This window comes from Lactuca virosa, chromosome 1 (genome assembly GCF_052849685.1).
Source record: "Lactuca virosa cultivar CGN04683 chromosome 1, Lactuca_virosa_CGN04683_v6, whole genome shotgun sequence".
NCBI classification, from domain to species: Eukaryota; Viridiplantae; Streptophyta; class Magnoliopsida; order Asterales; family Asteraceae; genus Lactuca; species Lactuca virosa.
In genome coordinates this window covers 52,168,390-52,192,197 of record NC_136426.1, presented here as the reverse complement: position 1 = coordinate 52,192,197, position 23,808 = coordinate 52,168,390, and the positions used below count along the sequence as shown (strand labels likewise).

The window sequence follows — 23,808 nt, the reverse complement described above, 5'->3', positions numbered from 1 at the left end:
CCAAGGAACCGAGGGATCATGGTAGATCTCGACATATCGACAGAAAATATCATTTTATTAGACATCGAGTAGAAGAAGGACACCTCATGGTAAAGAGGGTATCGTCAGAGGATAACCCAGCAGATCCGCTTACGAAGGGACTTAGCAGGGTTAAGCATTTGCATCACGCTAGGAGCATTGGGCTAAAGGACGATATTAGTTTAGATTAGATAGTTTGGAAACGTGTAATAGATAAATGTAATTGACATTTGATGATTAAATAAAGGAGTATTATTTATAAGTAAAGCTACTGTCTTATGTTAATTGTTTAACTATTGTTTCATTTTGCATGTTTTGACTTCCTGAGTAATTAAATATTTGATAATAATCGAATTATTCGAATAGTCCACAGTCGTTCATATGTTGGAAGTAGGTATGAATGAAGACTGTCATGAATTGGTGTGTAGATTGTCTAAAGTGTATTAGACATTGCAAAGGTTTGCTGCAACGTTCATGAGTGCTTATGAACTTGATTTGAGCATTGGAATAAACCCGCACTTGTTGGAATCACTTCATGGAATTTATCACGAGTGATCACAAGATGGTAATATCATATAGTCTTAAAACCTAGATATATGGTTTATTGTTTGTTAATTGGTTGTGCATTGATAATACGCAAACGCATCAGTAACTTGATGTTATAAAACGTATTGTTGTGTGTAATTTGATTACTGGATAATAAATGCATATAAGTCAAAGTTTATCCGTTCCTTTTATCCTAAGAGGGTAAAAGCGATATCAGGGCCCCTCAATGATTTGATTTGACTTATGTGGCGGGCCCGGTCAGAACTAAATTGATGTGTTCGATTAAGTTCTATGTCAAATGAATCTGAGATCGAGAAACAAATTGCAGGACAATAAGTATGACCATGTTCCATGTAATTGTCCGCACGATATCTAGAACAGAGGATTATACGATCCCTTATCTAAAGGACAGGATACTGATAAGATCAGAGTTGACAACGTCTTTGAGAGCTACGATTGCTAATCGGATTGTGTTTGCATATATAGTTACTAGACTTATCCAAGTGGGAGACTGTTGGATTAGTGTCTAAGGCTGTAACTATATTTGGTAAGTACTTGACCCGGTTATGCATGGTCCTTTTGGGTTGCCTTCACCATAGCAACTTGACAGGATGATTTGTTAAGAGAGAAGAGATATTATTAATATATTATGAGAATAATATATATTTAAGGAATAATAATATTATTTGATTAATATAGGTCATATATTAATTGAGAATTAATTTGGTGACTTAAAGAGGTTAATTGAATAAAGGGCATAAACTGTCAAATGTGTGATAGTTGTATTTTGGGCTATGTATCCTTATGGATATTGTGGTGGACGAAATTTAGGGTTTGGGAACCTTAAATTCGTCCAAGCCTTGTATCTAGAAGGATCTTGGATTGCTTAGGGCCTAAGTCATTCAATTAGGGTTAAATGAGAAACCCTAATAGCTCATAGTATAAATAGAACCCTTGGGGTGGAGAAATCGACACTCTTGCAAGCCAAGGAACCTTAGGGCCGATTTCTATCCCTCCTCCATCTCTCTCAAGATCATCTTCTTGCTAGTTGGTGTTTGTAAGCCATTAGAGGAGTGACAATTGTGACTCTAAGCTCCAAGAAGAAGAAGTATCAAGCAAGTAATTCAAGGTATTCTTTCAGATCTGGTTTCATATGATTAGATTCAATATATTACATTAGATCTAGTATTGCAAGTCTTGGATTCAATGCATGTTCAATTAGAGAAACCTAGATCCAAGCAATTAGGGTTTGCATGTGCACATAGGAAAGTTCTTATGGCTCAAACCCATCAGTTATGAAGTCCATAAAACTATTTATGAGAAAAAGACTCTTCATTTTGTAACCTATGGCACTTTTATGAGTTTTTAAGATTCATAAATGTGACTTTTCATATAACTTGAGGACAAGTTACAAAAACACATTTTATGAACTACTTTTAGATCAATTTAATTTGAAAACAACTAACACATAATTTTTCCATTAATCTAAATTAACTCATAAAACAAGGTGACACAAAAAACTTGGTAATCCATAACTTGAGGACAAGTTATGGAGTCCATACAATGTCATTAAGATCAAGAATTACACTAACAAACAATTTGCACATAACTCCTATGATCTACCAAAACTCATAAGCATGAACAATCCATATCAATAATTTTCAAGAATCATATAAACATATATAAAACTTGAAACTTTGATAATGACTTTGAAATTGGTTTAACATAATCATTACCACATCAAAAACAGGTTTTATAAGAGCAAAAGAGTTTAAGGTAATGATTCTAGACCAATTCCAGCCTTAAAAGTCGAAAATATGCTGTCAGGGGCTTGTACTCGTCGAGTATATGAACCTACTCGACGAGTAGGGTGAATTTCTTCATGGACTCGGCGAGTCCAGTGCCCAGGAAGCTAGAATTTTTGATTTTTAAGTTATTTCAACATGTATAACTTGAAAACAAGCCTAGGCTCTGATACCACTGTTGGGTTATGAGCATTCTAACACTCCTATGGTGTACATGCAACCCTAAATACCTTGGATCTATGTTTTCTCTATCATACATACAAATATCAATTTTCCAAGGTATTGTTCTAACTAGCATAATATAAAGTACATGTAATATAAAATCTAGTATAATTACATACCTCTTTGTTGTAGCTTGATTCCATGGAGCTCAAGATCCTAGTGCCCCAAGTGTGACACCTCAAATGGTTCACACAACATCAAAACAACTTGGAATAACCATGAGAAGAGATACTTGACTCTAGAAATCGGCTTGCGCTCTTGTGTATGCACTAGTGCCGATTTCACCAACCAATGGGGTCTTTATATAGTGTGCACATTAGGGTTACACCATGTAACCCATGACTTTACCCATTCCTTATGCTCCATGGATTTTAACCTCCATGGAGTATCCATGGGTCACCACATGGGTTAAACCTAACATAAGGAATCATGGATCATAAGCCCACATATATAAGAATGAATGATTTACACAATCAATCCCCATATATTTAATTAGTCTCTTTTGATCACTAAATTAATTCCAAATTAATTCTTGATCAATACTAATTAAATAATATAATTTCATATTAATATATTAGAACTTATAATATATTAATATGTCACAAATATCCTCTTCTCACAAAAGGTCTATCCAAATGTCCCGATGCCATGCAACCCAAATGGACCATGCCGGGTCGGGTCAAGTATATACCAATTATAGTTATGGGCTTAGACACTAATCCAACAATTCTTTCTACTACTCTTTGAATATTTTCAAAGTATCAGAATTATGCTTAATCTTATAAACACAATCATATTTACTGAAACATCAGTAAATCATGACGAATAGATTTTTCATCCTTTGTGGTGGATCTGAATAATCCATATCAACATGTACTAGATCCGTTAGTCCTTCACTTGACTCACATAAACATGTGATTAATGAATTAGTCATAATCTTCCGACGATACAGATTCTCATACATCACGCAATACAAATTGCAAGACTCCAAGTTTCTATAAAATTGAAACTTGGGCTTTGGAAATTCTTTTCTACTTAGTTAATTATGACACTACCACAAGCGATATAATAAGAATCAAATCCGCAATTAATATTGCTAATAATAGAAATGTAACCAACACTTTCATTGATGCCATTGTAAGTAAATATAAAGTAAGCCAACTAGATAAACCAAAATTTCACTTTTATTGATAATAAACGAAAAAATGGAACTTGTCCTTACAATGCATAAAATGAAAACTATGTTTCTATACATCTCCTAAGCAATCTATTAAATTGTCCTAACTCCCAAGCAGTAGCACCAAATTCTGATTATCGAACCATGCAACCGAAGTCCATCTCTCACGATCAGATTTAGCTTACTCTTCTTACGATTCTTTCTTTCTCTTAGATCCTACAACAACATCAAAATATGATCATCACATCATGTATTAAGAGTCTATGAATATGAATTTGCTAAGATAATGGATGTACTTGAAGTAGAGTCACACAACTTGGCTTCACTATCTCTGAGATCTTTCGGGTACTTTGGGCAGCTTCGCAACCAATGTCCCTTCAATTGGCAATAGAAACATATGGACTCTCTAGGGTTAACACATGGAACTATCTCAGAACTAACCTTTCTCTTTGCCATACGATTAAACAGTTTGACCTTGGCCGATCCATTTTCCATTTGGGAAGACAAATCTTTTCTTGACCACCATTATCAAATTCCATGGAAACTTTGGAATCAGATCCTATAAGCATTTCTGCTTCAAATGTGTTCTTAAGCATTTCTGCTTCAGCAACAATCAACATTTGGGTCAGATCAGTTAGGGTTACGTCGATATTCCTCATATGAAAGTTCTCAATGAACTTAACATATGACCTGGGAAGCGAAAGAAGAACCAAATAAATGGCTTTCTCCATTGGGAAAACGACACCCATTCTATCCAATTTGTCAATGTACGATTTCATTTTCAGAACATGCGTACACACAAAATTTCCATCTTGATGTTTACATGCCAATAGGGCTTGAGTAGTTTCGTATCTTTCAAATAGAGGAAAACATGATGTGGGGAGAGTCACTAGAGGAGGAGGAGGAAGAATTGGAAAAGCATGATGTCCAGTTCCACCATTTCCCAAAGAAGAGAAAACATTTTCACCTTGATCTGAAAGTGGAAGATCATCTTCATATGGTAGAGGAAAATTATTTCCAAAAGAATAAGGAATACCATTAATGTCTTGACTTGACATCTATAAAGGGAGAAAAGAGAATTCAAGTTATGTGATTTTAATATTTAATTATTAACCCATAAATTTAAATTAAGGCTAGGATCCATATTTTCGATTCAAACTTTGAAGAGGGATGCCGTAATCAAATTCGAATCTATTTTAGGTAGGTAAGGCTTTTACTAGTTTCAATCTTATGAAACTACTAGATCATTTGAGATTCGTTGAATCTAATCAATGGCATGTTTAATCTCAGATTATGCTCTCATTTTTGTGTCTGGAATGTCGAGGATCACAAACGGAATGTGAATAACCATGCAAATTAGCTTGGCACTCTCGATGTCATTTATCATCTCGTTTTAATGCGATGGTTAGCCATATGCGCTCCATTAATCAACGATAATTTTCAAGACACCCATTACCACTCTTTATTAGTCCCCCATTAGTGTGCCGGTTAACCACACACGCTCCACTAACGACTTGTAAAGTGTAATGTGCAATTTCATGGATTAGCATACAAATTCACATTTTCCTAAAGTAACTAAGAGTGAGATTTTAGAAAATGGTTTAGTTGCTTTATATCATTATACTTTTAATGAGATTATGTACTATCAAATCCGTTTGACTAACGACCCTCCACCACACATGAGAGCGGTGGGTGAGAGTGGACACTCATTCAACGACCATTTTATAGGTCGTTTCCTTATACCCTCTTTATAGCATGGTTTCGTGAATGGGGCGTACTAGCGATTTGACTGACTATTCTTATACATATAATATATATTAAACTTTTAATTATATATACATAGTATAAGGTGTATTTTAAAACATTTTAAAATTGCAAGGTTTAATCTTTTTAATAAATTAAACTTTTAATTTAATTAAATTTAAACCATTTTATTGATTTATTAATTATCTTTTAATTAATCACTTAATTAAATTAAAAATAAGATTCATAAGGTTAAACAAAATAATATTAGACATTTATTATTAAGTTCTATTAATATCTAAATTAATTATTTATACACTTGAAAAATCAATCATATTAATCAACAAATAATTAATCAAGCCAAAGACTTATCTCCTAACTTCTAGGCTTTTATTTTATCATCATAGATTTAGCAAATAATTACCAAACAAAAGCATATTAGGCAGGAAATCTTCAAAAAATCGGACCTGAACTGAGCTCACGTTGTGAGCTGCGACAAATCCAAAAACAAATCTCTTTTTCTTTCTATCGATTCACCAATATGCAAATATATGAAAGATAGCCATAGGCTCTGATACCACTGATGGGTTATGGAGGTTACAAAATCAATGCACTAAGCGGAAAAACATTAAAACAATAAATGATTAGGGCACATGCAACCTAATAAGGATCTATGTATTTCACATATAAACAACATACTATGAACTATCTATCAACAATAATTCTCTTATGAATAACTAATTCATAAGATGAAGACTTACCTTGAAGATTGTTATAACAAACAATCTTGAATTCCTTCTTCAAAACTTTTGGCAGCAAGCACCACAAGTTTCGTGCCTCTGATGGTTCACACCCAAACCCTAACAACCAAGGAACTTGAAGAGAGAGAGGGAGGGGGAAAGAAAGAGAGAGAGAGAGAGAGAGAGAGAGAGAGAGAGGAGAGATTTCGGAATTCCTCTTAGGAATCAAGGCTTGGATGAAAATCAATCCCAAAAGCGGTTTATATAGGTGATAGGAAAGTATTAGATAAGGCAGGTATCTCCAAGATAACCCTAATACCTTAACTTCCTCCCTAAGGAATCCAAGGCACCCTTAATGCCCAAGGAAACCCTAGAATACCTTCTAGAATTCGTCCCCCTTATGGGAGGTTCTAGAATTGGTCAATGTTCAAATATTGAACATTATCACCTTTAGTCATCATACTTTTAAATAATCCAATTAATCCCAAAATTAATTCCAATTAATTTCTGATTTATTATTAATTAAATAATAATACTATTTCCAGTTAATATATTATTCTCATAATATATTAAAAAATTATTTATTTTGATTTCTAATTAATTTATTAACCATATAATAAATTAATAAATCAATCTCTCTCTCTAAAAGTTATCGTATTCAATTGCTAGGTTTGAGGGCAACTCATAAGGACTGTGCTACCATCAATTCAAGTTTATACCAATTATAGTTAATAGCTTAGACACCTAATCCAACATTAGGACCATTCTCGACCTTTTCTTTCTGTAAAATTCTTCAAACTCCTCCCGTGATCAGCTAGTTACCCCACTCTTATTCAAAAATATGGTTTTCAATTGTAATCTTCAAAAATTTCTCGGCTTATTCCAATTAGGCTCCTTCACTATGCATTTTCTTTCAACCCTTCAAAAATAAGATCAAGAACTAGAACAACACATCATCATTTGGTTAAACATAATTTATAAAAGAAAAACTAAAAATCTAAAAATCTAAAAGAAAAATGCAAAGTAAGTAAAAAACGTTGGGTTGCCTCCCGATAAGCACTTCTTTTTTAGGAGTCGTGAGCTGGACTCTTTTTCATCTACGTTGCTTCAGGTGGAAGTGTAACCTCCTTGTTCTCCATCATCTTGAACCTTGCTCGTTTGTAGGCAACCCTTCTGTTGAATGCCTTTTTCGAGCATTCTGGCATTTTCAGGTTGACATCTTCATTATGCTTTCTCTTGGGTTCTTTCTTCATTCCCATGTCTTTAGCTTTTGTCTTGTCTCTCTCCGGTTTTTTCTTGTCAAAACGAGACTCATCACTCTCTTCTTACTTTGCGTCAATCAACTTTGTAACTTGATCTCGTGGTCTTGTAAAAGCAAATACCTCAAAAACTATAGGCGTTGAAACTGGAGGTGTCGAATGATTTACTTCTTTTTCTGATTGCTCTTTGGGTAAAGGCTCCTCACATTCTTCCCATGGTTCCTCTTTTACGTCTTCAAGCTCATCATGATCAAGGAACTTTGTGTATTCACACCTCACCATATTTGCATTGGCACGAGATGGGTAAGGGAGAGGTGGTCAATACGGCTCAACTACTAAAAAATCATAATTTTCTTTCAGCGCTCACGACGTGGCACTATTGCCTCCACGTCGTGGCGACTGGGCAGAGTCATGACTCTTCTTTTCTTTCGATTTTCCTTCAAGTGACTGATTGGACTGCTGATCAATTGAATCAAGGACCCCCATATGCACCAATTCCTCATATTCTTCTGTATAAATAGCCATGACTTGAGAGAGTGGGATTGGCTCGACTTTTCTTGAAGGTGTATCCAATAGCTTGCCTTGCACAAGCTTTGTTAATTCCCCGACTTATGTGTGGATGATCAAAATAGATTATTGTTGTTCTCGAAGTGTTGCATCTGTAGCATCTTGTCGTTTTTCGCTAGCTTCCATAAATCTAAATAGCATTGACTCGAGAGCAGATATTTTCTCGGATTGGACTTGTTCTATTTGGTAGAGATCATGCTTTAGTCGTTGAATTTTTTTTGTATCTTAATTCTCTCTTGTACTCCAATTCACAATCCCTTGTAAAATGGGGTCCCCCACAAGCTCCGCATCTATCTTAAATTGATCCACCCATTTTTGTAATCCTTTCTTCCATTGCGTTGAGCTTTCTAATTACTGAACTGATAGCATCTTAACCTCCATCTTTACTTGATTTTCTTCTAGTGAAGTCCTCCTTTGGGTTTGATACTCTTTTGAATGCTTAGAAAATTTGTCAATCAAAGCTTTATTTGTTGTCGAATCCTTCTTTGTCATGGTCCGTTGAGAGTCTAGAAGTTGGCGAGTGCACACATTGACTCCATCATAAAATATCGAGATTTCTTGTTGCATATCGAAATCATTTTGAGGGCAATGTCGTAAAAATCTCTTGTAACGTTCCTAAGCTTCGTATAGAGACTCCCTTTCTAATTGTTGAAATTTATGTATGTTTCTTTTAAGCTTCGCCACTTTTGAAGGAGAGGTAAACTGGTTTATGAACTCATTCTTAAAATCAGCCTATGTCGTGATTGCTCCAAAGGGAACTGATTTTAACCATTCTTTTGCTTCACCCTTTACTGTGACTGGTAAAAGTCGTAGCATCACCGCATCTTTACTCACGTTTGGAGCATTAAAATAATTTGAAATCTCCACCACCTCTTATATGTGCTCGTAGGCGTCCTCATGGTCCTTCCCAAAAAATGGTGGATCTTTTAGCATACTAAGAATGTGCCCTGGGAGTTCAAACTTTGTCGTGGTTGGGGTTTTTGGTGGATCAAGACCCCATTTGTTGTCGTTCTTCATATGCCGCTTGTATTCTTCCATTGTCATGGTCGTGATGTCCCCTATTTTTTTTCACTGCTAAGAAAAAACTAGAAAACACGTGTAAAACAAACAAAAAACAAATAAAAACAAATAAACTAAAAAATAAAAATAAAACTGCCAGTGCCCACGTCATGGTAATTTATTCACGTCGTCGGGAATCTTCCATTCGACACGTCGTGGTGGATGATCACCACGTCGTGGTCTTCAGTTGAAACACACCAAATTTCAACCCAAATTTTCAATTAAAAATTTAAGTGTTTATTCAAATCACAACTACAAAATCAAAAATAGGACCATTTAATCTTAAAACATTTATCAGAGTATCGTCAAAAGTTATCACATGCACAAGTCTCCCATGGATGCGATGCAATCGAGTTGTGCCCCTCCTTTATTATAAAAAAACCCTGAAAACATTTAAACCACAAATCGTAAGCACAAAGCTTAGTGAGTTCCACAAAATACCACACACAACACATCACAAATAAACAACTATGGGTTATCAGCAACCCTGGAGACTACCCAGAATCTCATTGGGCAAACAGCACACCACGTGGGTTATTAGCAACCCTGGAGACTAGCCGAAGTCTCAGTAGGCAAACAGAACGCCCGGTGCGTTATTAGCAACCCTGGAGACTACTCAAGGTCTCAGCATACACAGTATCACATATAATAATAACAAAAAATAAGACCCAACTGGTTAGCACGTATATACACAGACAATCATGCAATAGTCATAAAGACAGCAAGCATCCTACATACACAAGTTAGTGGGACAACATTGGTGCCTTCGACCCACAAGAACAATGAGAAAACTCGCCTAAATCGAAGAACTCCGAAACACTACGATACGATCCCTTTTCTGCACTACTTGCACCCGCGAATCCACTAACACCAGATCCAGATAAAATCTTAATTAATAGCAAAAAATCCTCAAGTTTGACCCATGGTCAAACTTGGTCAAAAGTCAATAGTCAAAAAAAGTCAAACTTCAAGATGAGTACGCCCAGCGTACTCAGCTCGTACGCATGGCGTACTCACCATCAAGAATCGGGACCCCATACGAGTACGTGCATCGTACTCAAAGGTACGCCCAACGTACTCGGTCAGATGGTACTTTTCCATTAAGTGATTATTCTCTTAAGTCCTTTCATCCAACACACAGATCTAGTCCTACAACATCATTCTAAGTCATAAAGTTTCCACCTTTATGAATTTCCATGTCTAGAAAAAGTCCAATAGCCAAAACCTTAACTTATTAATCCATTAAGACATCATGACACTTGCATGGAAGGAATAGAAGGACAAATATCACAATTTTATGATCCTAATAGCTCCACAGTGGATACAGTTTCCAACTTTATCCATTAGAATGGTCCAAACTACCAAGATCTAGTTTTTAAGTCTCAAAGGGACCAAAAGAGCATCTCTTTCAACTTAATCCATTAAGTACAAGTATCCAACCTTTAGATCTGAATCAATATGATGTTTAGATGGATAAAGTTTCCAACTTTATCCATAACAAGGTCACAAACTTTCAAGATTTAAATTTTATGCACTAAAGTGACCAAAAGCTCATAACACCCAAGACTAGCTAGATATATCAAATACATCATCCAGATTCAAACTTTATACCTCTGGAAGAAAGATCAAGGTGAACAAAGTTTGGATCTACAAGCTCTAATGCAACCAACACTTCTCTAAAGATCTCCTTCTTCTCCAAGATGCACTAAGAACACTCCAAAGCACTCAAGATCACATCCTTTTGCTCAAAAGTCTCAAACTAGGGTTAGGGTTTTCGTAGGAGGGTGTTGGAGAGGTAGAGGCTGAGGATTGAATGGGTTTGGGGAAGTTAAGGAGCTTAAATATGGCTCAAACCATGAAAATAGGGTTTGGGCACTAATCGCGTACGCCCAACGTACTCAGGGATGCCCTAGTACGCCCAACGTACTTCCCCGATTTTGACGATCGTTATATCCACGGAAAGGTATTGAAGAGCTCTACAATATCATCTAAATATCTTGGAGTAAAAAATTCTCAAACAAAAATCCATATTTCATGCAAGAAACCGACCTATGACTCTTCTCGTTTTGCCCTTCGGCCCAAAACACAATTCAAATGTTTAGATCTCATAACCATCATAGTTTCCTTCGAAATGGTCTAAACATCGCCTCCTTAAGTCCCAAAGCCTTTACACAATCGACTTCCAAACCACGGCCCTGAATCATAGAATGATCTCGAACAGGGTGCTACTTTTGTCTTCAAGCCTTTCTTTGTCTTTTTTTCGGCTTAACCCGCAGTTTCCCGCTTCCAGCTCCTTGTTTGCTTCCTTTTCATCCCTATCATGTCTTTGCTACTACAAAACATATTTCAAACTTAATAAGTACCTTTTGTCCAAAATAAACATAATAGTAGCTAAAAGTATTAGAAATATGAACGAAATTCATGACTAAATATGCACATATCAGTCATCATTGGAAGTGATGACAAGACGATAAGGTTCACTAAGGATATGTTGAGATATAAGTTCGAAATGAAAGACATGGGATTAGCTGATGTGATTCTTGGATTCCAAATCATGAGAACCCATGATGACTTGATATTAAGTCAAACACACTATGTGGACAAGATTCTTGAAAAGTTTGCTAACAAAAGGCTTGAATAGAGATGTAGTTTACAGGTCGTGGAGAGTAATGGGACTAAACCCTTAAATGAATAAATTCATACAAATGAAACCTTACCTAGAAGACTAGAGATCCCAAGATTTGGTTTCAAAAGGATAACCTAGTTGCATGAGTGAAGGAGGTCATTGTATGGAGTTTATAAACGTCCTAGTCCATTCATATAATCAGTGAAAAGTTAGGACAAACATATAGTTTTTAATGATTATTTGAATCACCAATGTGAGAAAGAAGTGAGGTCGCTTCAAAGGGAATTGTGGGGGGCACAATTCCTAAAAGATCTTGCAGAACCACGTTAGAGTTTCATGACCATAACGAACATGACTATGAGGATATGATCTTGTCAGGAAGAGTCCTGTGTGATTTATATTGTCGTTTACATAAATGGCAGCTTAGATCAAGAACATCATGTCTACCGACAACTAGGAGACTTATTATAGTTCTCAAGGAGTGTTCAAAGGGTAACATCTACCTATCATATGCAGGATTCAACTTTTGGAGATTTCGTATAGACATTTTTGTGTACCGATCTCCATTCATGTGGGGGATTGTTGGAGATTTTAATAAAAGATATGTATTTTTATTAAACTTTGGACACATTTAAATATAAATATATATATTGTATATTTTATTAATCCTTGGTGGATTATTTTCTCCTCCGTGAGAGCTTTGAAACGATATATGTTGTGTCCAAAATGAAAAATATGTTAATGGAATATGTCCCACACATGAAAAGGAGTAAACTTTTAGTGGGTTTATAAGCATAGAAGTGTAATGGGTTTACAAGCTTCTATGTATCGTTTTACTCCAACACCTATACACGCGCATGGGATGCGAATCATGGATTTTGTAGACTATAACACCCGCAGTTTCAGACTAGACATTTAATATATAATAAGTCATCTTAGCTAAAGTTGTAGTAGATGCGATAATGACTCCGTAGACATAAGGATCGCTTAAATCCGACTTCATATGAAGAAGTTATGACCATTTGATGTTTTTGCATTCAATCCTATACGACAAAATACGTCATAAAATACTAGTCGAATATAGGTTGCTTATTATCCTAAGTAATCTAAATGAAAGTCATAGTAATCTTAAAAGAGAGAGCTTTCATATAAAGAACATTCAAATCTGACTTCATATGAGCACGTTATGACTTTTAGAAGTTTCAGCGTTAACACGGAAACCGAATTTTAGATCGGTCGATTGTTAGCCAAAACAATCTAAATAATAGTTGAAGATCTCATCGATCTAATTCCGTCAATATAAATACAGTCGAGAACGGATGTCGTATGAGAGATTTATGATTTTTTACATGGAGTTTAACAGTCTAAGCCTGTTAAAAATATAACTTTAAAAATAAAGTGACAATTAGCCGACAGAGTTGAAACATCCCAAAAATACCGACCAAAAATTTCCTTTTTAAAACATTATTAAACCATAAATATCATCGTCATCATATAAAATCATAAACCAAGTATCTCAAAATATCGTAGTATATGTCAAAATATCATAAACTCATAACAAATATCAGAGTAAATCTCTCAGGCTAGAAAAACTGTGGTGTGTGCCATGCGATCATCCCGAGCCATTCCCTTTGCTAGCTGAAGTACCTGAAACCAAAACTGAAAACTGTAAGCACGAAGCTTAGTGATTTCCCCAAACTACCACATACCATACACATAATCACATACTGGGCCTGGCCCACTGCATCGGGCCCCGCCTGGCATCGGACGAATCCGTCATCGGGCCCCGCCCGACATTGGACCGAGGTCTGGCATAACTTGGGCCCCGCCCGGCATCGGACCGAAGTCCGGTATACATATCATATCAACAAGCATAACATAAACATAAACATAAACATAACATAGAAGCTAACATTCCTCGGGCTTGCCCCGGCATCAGAACTCAATCGGGAACACATAATCAGACACATGCAAGAATCACAAAGACATCAGGCATTCTAACTGCATCGGGCCCCGCCCGACATTAGACCGGAGTCTGGAACATAAGACCTACATCGGGCTAACCCCGGCACACATAATCACACATAAACGGGCCGACGTTGGTGCCTTAGACCCGTTCCTATAGGAGAAGACTCACCTCACAAGACTGACTACTGAAAACTTGAGCAAGGAATCCTTGTCTGCTGCTCTGGTGACTCTCCGGCTATTAATTCCATAATAACACTTAATCAGAAACTGATAACTATTCTTAGGGTAGAATGACCATTCTACCCCTGGTCAAAGTCAACATCCTGGTCAAGGTCAACTTTCCAAGTTGACCAGACTCGCTGAGTCAGCCTTGTGACTCGCCGAGTCCTAGAACTCAGAACCCTGGAATCGCGACTTGACTCGCCGAGTCACCCCATGACTCGTCGAGTTCCCAAACTACTTGATATCGCGATTCATCGAACTGACTCGTCGAGTCGTCCTCAGACTCACCGAGTCCTGGCATAATCAGAAAAGGGACAAGATCCACCTGCTCACCGAGTTCCTGAATCAACTCGTTGAGTCCTATGAACATCATCGAGGTTTCTTCATCGGACTCGCCGAGTTCCCTTATGAACTCGTCGAGTCCCTTGCAGATCTAACCAAGATAACTGGTTTCACATTTCTACAGCTCCAAAATACAGATCTGGGTTGTTTCCATGGTCCATTTCTATAAAGTTGGAGACTTGATGGCTTTGCACACCTCACATGGGCCCAAACTCAAGTTATAGCAACCTACTTCCATAACCATGACCACGGCTTGGATGAAAACGGGTTCAAGACTCCTTTTATGACTCTAGAGGCCAAGTATCATAGGAAAGATGGATTGTTTAGCATACAACCCATGAGAAGCAACTTATCCCACTCAAAAGGTTCAAAAAGACCCACAAATCAACATTAAAGGAGATCTAAGCTATGGGTTATCAAGCTAAGAGCTTTTTACCTCAGAAAGCTGCCAAAGATGAATGTACTCCTGGATCTTGTTCCTCTTCCACAAGCTTGCTAGCTCCAAGCTCTTCCAACTATCTTCAATAACACAAAAACACACTCAAAATCTCAAAGGTGAAGCTCTCAATCTGATTAGGGTTTCTGGAGGGCAGGGAGGCTGGTAAAGGAGGCCCAAAGGGGGTTTAAGTGGCTTAAATAGGGTGCAAAACCCCGAAAACAGGGTTTCCTTCTGACAGACCTACTCGTCGAGTCCATGCTTGGACTCGTCGAGTGGACTCTTTAAACCCCCACGTCCTTTCTGGCATCTACTCGATGAGTTAGGGCTACCAACTCGTCGCGTAGCTCAAAAATAAATACTTGATTAATAAATTAAATGCATACCAGGAACGGGGCGTTACAAGAGTCTAAATGAAATTTGTAGATCCCATCGATAGCTACACGTGGATATAAAGAGAATAAAAAAAAGAGCTCGTATGAAGTAGATACGGTTTTTCAAATTTTTTAAAATTCTAGCGCGCCTGAGCATACGCGGTGCGCTATGCACACTGACAAAGCGGGCGTGGCCCATCAATGTAACATCCCAAAATTTCCAACAAATATTTTCATTTTTTAACCATCAAATCCATACAACTACTTGTTCCAAATCCAATCAAAGTAAAATGTATCTTTCAAACATCGGAGTAAAACAATAACAATCAATGGAGAAAAGCCATCATAGGATGTTGTGCAGTCAAGCCGAGCCCTTTCCTTTGGAACTAGAAGTACCTGAAAATGATTAAACCACAATCCGTAAGCACAAATCTTGGTGAGTTCCCCAAAATACCACATGCCATACATAGGATAAAGAATGCTATTGGTCACCCATAGTCTTACTGTCACTATCAGCCAGAAGCCAATCATGGTATTTTCTTGCCACACCAGGAGCCAAATCCTGGTCTTACGTACAAGTTCCAAGAGCAACCTCTTGTTCTTCCGTGGAAGCATTAGAAATACAACTATCATCCTACATATACCTGTCAGGTCCAAACCCTGGTCTTGCATACAATTGCCATGAGCCACCACCTGGTCTTTCATACATATGTTAGGGAGCACTGATTGGTCTTCTAAGCAAGTATCACAGAGACAAGTAGTATCTTACATAGTATAGTGATAAGAGTTACTTTTCCGACATAATCAGCAGATAATAACTCTCACAACCAATGAACGGGTGCTAAACACCTCCTACTAAAACCATACAAGGTAAACCCTTAGTCTAGCTTCTAAAACTAGAAATTTGACCAAAATTCAACCCATGCTAAAAGTCAACGGTCAAAGTCAAAGTCAACAACCGATACTCACATCATGACCGACCCCTGGTCACGTCATGGCTAACAATTGAGCCACAATCCTACGAATCCCAATTTAAACAACTCAGTTGCGATCAAAACCATTGTCACGTCGTGATGACCATGTCCTCACGTTGTGACAGAGTCCATCCAAAATAATCGGGAAAACTCATCGTCACGTCGTGACCCCCATATGGTCATGTTATGACTACAACAAATTGGGACAAATTAATGCATTCAACCCTTAATCCATTAAGCCATCCATTCTAACTTTCCAAAGGGACTTCTGACTCCAAAATCATCCTAAAAATCGATGCTTTATAGACATGCATGTCTTGATCTCATATTAGGTCAAAATGATGAAAAAATGGAACCATAATCTCATTAATGTCTTTAAAACATAGCCAAACTTCAGATCTGACATATATAACACTCAAGGGACCTCAAGGACCCATAAAGTTGCCAACTTTATGGAATCATTCCATCCAAACTTTCACAACATGAATAAAAAGGGACAAGAAGCCTAGATCTAGAAGATATCAACATAAAGTTTGGATCTTGAACACTTACAATGGTCCAGAAATGGCTCAAATACAATGTTCACGCTTGCCAGGAGGTTCTCTACATCACAAGGCCTTCTTATTCCTTCCAAATGCACCAAAACACCAAGAATAAGCTCATAATTGGGTATTAGGGTTTGCTTCAAGGTTCTATAGGGTGATGGAGGTTGGAAATAAAGCCCTAAATCCGAGATTAGGGGTTTAAATATAAAGGAAACCCTAAAATATCATGGGCTTGGATTGCAGTTATATGACGTGTCGTGACCATAGTCGTGTCACGTCGTGACATCCTTCTGGATACGCGTTCTTATTTTTGGCATGTCACGTCATATGGTCACGCCGTGACAACCATGTCTTTTACTCCTTTATACCATAAACTAATCCATTCTGGAAGACGGGTGTTACAACAAAATTTTTGACACATGACACAAGGCAAGAGGATCGATATGGATGGAGGGTGCGGCACGCGTTCACGAAATTCTACCTATAAATAGCTAGTACCGTCCATTCACTTCTCTCCACACCTTCTAATCTCTCTCAGATTTTCCACCCTTTTTGGTCCGAAATTTCTGAGTATCTAGTATATGTTAACCAAACTTTGAGGGCCGACAATTAGGAGTATTCGGGTCGGAGTTCTGCCAGTACACTTTCCGACTTTTCACTAGAAAATTTATGTAAGTTAAACTACACTTATATTGCTTTAAGTGTAATTTATATTTATATTCATAATATTTGTTATGAATTTATAAATAAAATTTATCAGTGATTCCATGTCATAATACTGACTGATCTACTTACGGTGATGATGTTATGCTAGATTTAGTGAGGTGTTTAAAGTGAGATTTCCAAACAATATACTATGTATACCAAACAGACTCTACCTCCGATGTGATCTTACCTAGTTGTTCCTTACTTGATAGATCTTGATGTAGACATTGGGATTGTTGATGAATCTATACTATTGTTAGTTACGAGGAATAGTAAACTAAGACTTAGTGATAATCATACGTAGGTCATATCAAAGGAAAATCAAAGTGCTAAGGCGAAACGTTGCTCAAATTTCAAGTCATCCACTTTTAAGAAGTGAGTGTATAGTTACTTTCATCTTACATATAGATATTAAGTATTCAGATAATTTAATGTTATATGTGCCTATTATCTATGAATAAGATGTTTTGTGTTAGATGAAATAATATAAGATATGTAACATCTGTTTCCCAAGTATTTTCCTTTTAAGCTTAGATATCAATTTTTATTGCAAAATGGTCCTACGCAGGGCGTATGATTTCCTTTTACGTAGGGCGTAAGAAGGAATATGGATGTGAGGGCTTAATGGCCTATGCATGACGTACAAATCCCTACGCAAGGCGTAGGTGTGCAGGACCCAAGCCTAAACTTTAAGGTCGTGACCTTATTTAAGGACCTTAACTCCCTTGAGTCCCTCTCTAACCTCACCCTCCACTCTCCTAATCAGTCATCTCGAAACCATAATACTCTTGAGTAAGTTTTGAACCTCTTTATGTGTTTTGTGGTGCATCTTAAAGAATGAGAAATCCACCATTCGAGTTTGGCAAAGCTCAAGATTGTAGATCCAAAATCTACATTACCTTGTTCAGCTCTTGAAGGTATAAAACTTGCTCCTTGCTAATCCATATGTTAGATCTTGTTAATTCTTGGCTTTTCATGCCATTTTGTCCCATAAGTTTGGTCCTTCTGAGTAAAAGCTACTCCAGACCTCATGGTTTCCATTTTAGGGTGTTTATGAAGTTATTAAGTCATAAAAATGGGATCTTAATTGGTTCCATTCAACTATGCATGAGTTTTGATACATTAGAATATACTATGAGTCTAGGGCTTGATTTTGAGCTCCATCTAACGATACAAAGGCATAAAGTTGAAGACTTAATCACTTAGGACGTTATTTGGGACCATATCTGAGAGTTGGACGTTTTGTCTTTGTGGATTAAGGACTTATTAATATAGTTGGCAATCAGCGCTTGTATACGAAGCGTAATCTAGGCTACGCAAGGCGTAGCCTGATTTTGTCTCGTTTCCCATCCAAGACTCTACGCTGGGCGCAGAGGCTGGTACGCATGGCGTAATCTCGAAATAAATTTTTAGGCATTTTGAATTATAAGCCAAGATGAGTGTATTATGGATATGGAAGTTAAAAGGGTCTTTTACCCTGAAAGAGAGAATGATTAGGAACTAAGACCCTTTAATGTGAATTATTATGATTTCTAATTAGGGTTTGTAGTGTATTGTGAAGTGTGGGGAGTTCCATTTTAGGAAGTTCATGTGTGAGATTCGTTGTCTGATTTCAGATTGAGGTGAGTCTTCTCACTGTATTTATGGGTCGAAGGCACCAATGTCGACCCACTTATTTCTGGTATGTACTTGACCCGACCCGACATGGTACATTTGGGTTGCATGGCATCATGCATTTGGATAGACTAAATGAGAGAAATAACACTTGTGGCTTATTAATATATTATAAGTTCTAATATATTAATAGTATTATTTAATTAGTATTGATCAAGAATTAATCTAGGATTAATTAAGTGATCAGAAGATAACTAATTAAATATATGGGTTGATTATGTAAATCATCCATAACTTATATAGTGGGCTAAAAGGCTCCATGGATAATCAAGTTGGATTAAACCCATTGGATGCTCCATGGGAGTTACAAACCCATGGGTCATGGAAATGAAGAGTTATGTCACATTAGGGTTTACATGGTGTAACCCTAGATGTGACACACTATATAAAGAACATCATACTCACCAAAATGGGGGACACTAAGATATAAGAGGGCTTGGCCGATTTTTAGAGTGTTACACATTCTCTCAAAGTTATTCCAAAGCATTTGGTGTTGTGTGAAGTATTTGAGGCATCACACTTGAGGTGCTAGGCTCTCAAGGTTTCAAGGAATCATAACAACTACAAGGTATGTAATTCTAGCTATCTTTTATATTATAATGTTCCCATGTATGCTAGATAGGTTTATGAACCTTGGAAAAAGTATTTTGCATGTATCTTAGACAAACATAGATCCAAAGTTTTCTAGGGTTGCATGTACACTTAGGAGTGTTAGAATTGCTCAAATCCCATCAGTGGTATCAGAGCCTAGGCTTGCTTGTTTGATACTTGATGCAAAATAGTGAAAAAAGTCGATTTTGTGCTGTCTGCATGCTGAACTCGCCGAGTCCATGGGGGGACTCGCCGAGTTCATGTGAAAACTCATCCTACTCGACGAGTTGGTTCGTGCACTCGACGAGTAGGAGCCTCAGAATGCAGTTTTTCGACTTTTGCTGCTGGAAATGGACTAGAAACATTACCCTAAACTGTTTTGGTGTTATTAAACTTGTTTTAGATGGTGTAATGGTTGTTCTAATCCATTTACAATGGCTAATATCAATTTTTTCATGATTATATGTGTTCATATGTTCTTGAAACTTTGATATGAATATTCATGTTCTTGATCTTATGAATTTAGATGATCATAGGAATTATTTGTAACCTCCATGTTAGTTAATTCTTGATCATTATGTGTTTTAATGGAGTCCATAACTTGTCCTCAAGTTATGGAAAAACCAAGAGTCTCACTTGAATTAAAACCATTAAAAGAACACAAGAGTTATGAAAATGAAGAGTCTTCATTTTAATACTCTAATAAAATCATAAGTTATGAGAAATGAAAAGTTTTGAAAGTATACAAAACTTGCCTTCAAGTTTTGGAACATGTAAAGTCATCTTAATTAACTTTAGTTCCAACCCTTAGAATTTTAAAAGTTAAAATTCAACCCTTATACTTTATAATATTATAAGTTTAATTATATATATATATATAAGATCAAGTCGTTTTACCGTTAGTAGGCCTCATTCACGAAGCCGGTCTATAAGGGGGTATAAGGTTGTTGCCTATAAAATGGCAACTTAATGGGTGTCCACTCTCACCCACCGCTTCCTTGACTGGTGGAGGGTCGTTAGCCGAACGGGTAGGACAGTGACTTAAAATTCTCATTAAAAAGTATAATGATTATTATAAAGTAACTAAATGTTTTATAAATTCCCAATCTTAGTTACTTTAGGAAAAATGTGAATAAGGTGCTAATCCATGAAATTACACTTTGCACTTTGTTTAAGTCGTTGGTGGAGCGTGTGTGGTTTATCGGCACACTAACTTGGACTTAACAAGGTAGGCAAAGGGTGACTTAAGGTTTCTTCATAAGGTCGGTGGAGCGCGTGTGGTTTACCGGCACATCGATTAAGTGAAAAACATTAAGGGTACCAAGTAATTTGCATGGTTACTTCACACCTTGTTTTGTGATCCTCGGTATCCCAGTCACAAAACATGAAGGGCACACTCGAGATTGAAACATGCCATTGAAGAGTTCAATGAATCTCAAAAGAATCTAGGAATTTCTAAAAAAAATCAAATAAAACCTAATAATTCATATTTCGTTTTCATGGTGGAAATTGGTGAATCGTCATTCACATACCTTTCAAATATGTTATAGCTTGGATTACGACATCCCTCTTCTAAGTTATAATATATTGTGATTGGATCCTAGCCTTAATATTACATTTGGGTGTTTATTAAGGACTTTCTCTATATCTAAACTAAACTTGTTTTCTTCTTTTCAGATGTCTTCCAACAATGTTGCTCCTGGCCCAAACCCTACTGGCTCCTTCTCTCTCATGAATCTTTGTGGGAGAGTCATCTTTGATGGATCCAACTTTACTGACTGGATTAGAAACATCAGGATGGTCACTCGATATGAGAACAAGGAATATGTTCTCGACAAGGAGCTTAAGGTACCTGAGCCAACTGCTACTCCTGAGGAGTTTGCTGAATATGAGGCACATGAAAGAGATGCTACAAAGGTGGCATGCATCATGATGGCCACTATGACATCCGAGCTCCAAAAGTCCTATGAGGACTACTATCCTTTTGAGATGCACCAGGATTTGATGGACCGCTACCATCAGAGTGCTCGTCAAGAGCGATATGAAATCATCTCCTCTATGATCACAACCCGAATGAAAGATGGTGAACCCATCACAAGCCACATGCAGAAAATGCAAAGGTATGTGGACCGATTGATGAAGTTGAATGTGAACTTCCCTGAGGAGTTAGCAATAGATATTATTTTGCACTCCTTACCTTCGTGTTATGATCAATTCCACATGACATACCACATGAACAAGGAGGAAGTTACACTTAGCAAACTTCAAGGACTCCTAAAGACCGCAGAATCAGGTCTTAAAGGTAATTCGGTTGTGACCACTCCTACTACTACTCCAAACTCAGCACCTGTCCTGGCAATCCGGAAAGGTAGAGGGAAGAAGAGGAAGAACCCTTCGAAGGGAACCAAGGGAAAGACTCTTGATGGCTCCTCTTCTAGCGGAACCAAGAAAGGTTTCGTTACACCTTCTTCTGATCCCAAAGAGGCTGAATGCTTCTATTGCCATGAAAAGGCGCACGGGAAGCGGAACTGCCCAAAGTACCAGCAAGATTTGAAGGATGGGAAAGTGAAACCCAACCATGCAGGTACTTACACTATATTATCTAATAATTCACTCTATTATAACTCTTGGGTCCTTGATACCGGTTGCGGTATTCATATTTGTTCTGATTTGCAGGGACTAAGAAGAAGTGAGAATGTGGAGCATGGAAAGATAAACTTGATCACGGGAAATAGGAAAGTTTCACTTGTCACCAAGATTGGAGTTTATACTTTGTTGCTAAGTAGTGGGTTTACTTTAGATTTGAATAAATGTTGTTATTCGCCAGAAATGGCAAGAAATGTTATTTCCTTTCATGCTTTGTACAAACAAGGTTTTACCTTTTCTTTTGATAATGAAATTGGTGGAATAAATGCTTTCTTTAATAATGTGTTGTATTTTAAAGCATTACCTTGTGATGGTGTGTATGAAGTTGTGTTTGTTGTAGATAATTTAGGAAATAATGTGTTGTGTATTGATTCTACAAATGATAATAACTTGGATAAAGCATCTTTATGGCATTGTCGTCTTGGACATGTAAGCAAGAAACGCATAGGCCAACTCCAAAAGGATGGAGTTTTGGAATCATTTGACCTAAAGTCAGATGATAGTTGTGAATCATGCTTACTTGGAAAAATGACAAAGTCACCCTTCATAGGCTCTTGTGCTAGGGGTGAAGGTTTGTTGGATCTTGTACACACGGGTGTGTGTGGACCCTTCAAACATGCCACAAGGGATGCTAATCGTTATTATGTGACTTTTATAGATGATTATAGTAGATATGGATATGTCTACTTAATCAAGCATAAGTAAGAGACTTTTGAAAGGTTTAAAGAGTTTAAACAGGAAGTTGAGAATCAATTGGGCAGGAACATTAAGATGCTTCGATCCGATCGTGGTGGTGAGTATCTTAGTACTGAGTTCCTTGACTATCTTAGGGAATGTGGGATTGTCTCACAATTGACACCTCCCAGGACACCGCAGTTGAATGGTGTGGCTGAGAGGCGTAATCGAACCTTGTTGGACATGGTTCGTTCCATGATGAGTCGAGCTTCGCTACCAATCTCATTTTGGGGGTATGCCTTAGAGACTGCCGCCCATATCCTTAATCTGGTCCCTACAAAGAAGGTTGCCAAAACACCTCACGAGATGTGGACTGGAAAAGTTCCTAGTCTAGCCCACATCAAGATTTGGGGTTGCGAGGCTTTCGTGAGACACGAGACTCACGACAAGCTCGAACCTCGAAGTGAGAGGTGTATTTTCATCGGCTACCCACAAAAATCCTTTGGTTACCTCTTCTACAGACCTAGTGAGAATGTGGTCTTTGTAGCAAGGAGGGCTGTCTTTCGAGAAAGAGAGTTCATAGGCCAAGGAAACAGTGGGAGGCAAATTGACCTTGAAGAAATTCAAGAGTCAAGTGGTGAAGGAACCTCAAACCCTAGCCGTGAACTTGAGGAGGAGACTCCTGTTGATCCAATTATACCTCCAATTGTACCTCTGAGGCGTTCCACAAGGGTTAGGAATGTACATGAGCATTACTATGGTTTCTATATTACTGCGGAAGGTGAGACACTTATCAGTGATGGGACACTCGTAAGTTTGGATGAACCTAACAGCTATGTGGAAGCCATGGCAGGCCCTGAGTCTGCTAAATGGAAAGAGGCAATGAACAGCGAG

At 37.4% G+C, this 23,808-nt stretch overlaps 1 non-coding gene across 1 annotated transcript; it reads left to right on the top strand.

Moving 5' to 3' along the window:
* The first annotated feature begins 8,648 nt into the window (after window positions 1-8,648).
* LOC145151827 (small nucleolar RNA R71) lies at window positions 8,649-8,755 on the top strand. Its single transcript, XR_013732379.1, has one exon. It is a non-coding gene; the product is annotated as a small nucleolar RNA R71 (small nucleolar RNA).
* Window positions 8,756-23,808: the final 15,053 nt, after the last annotated feature.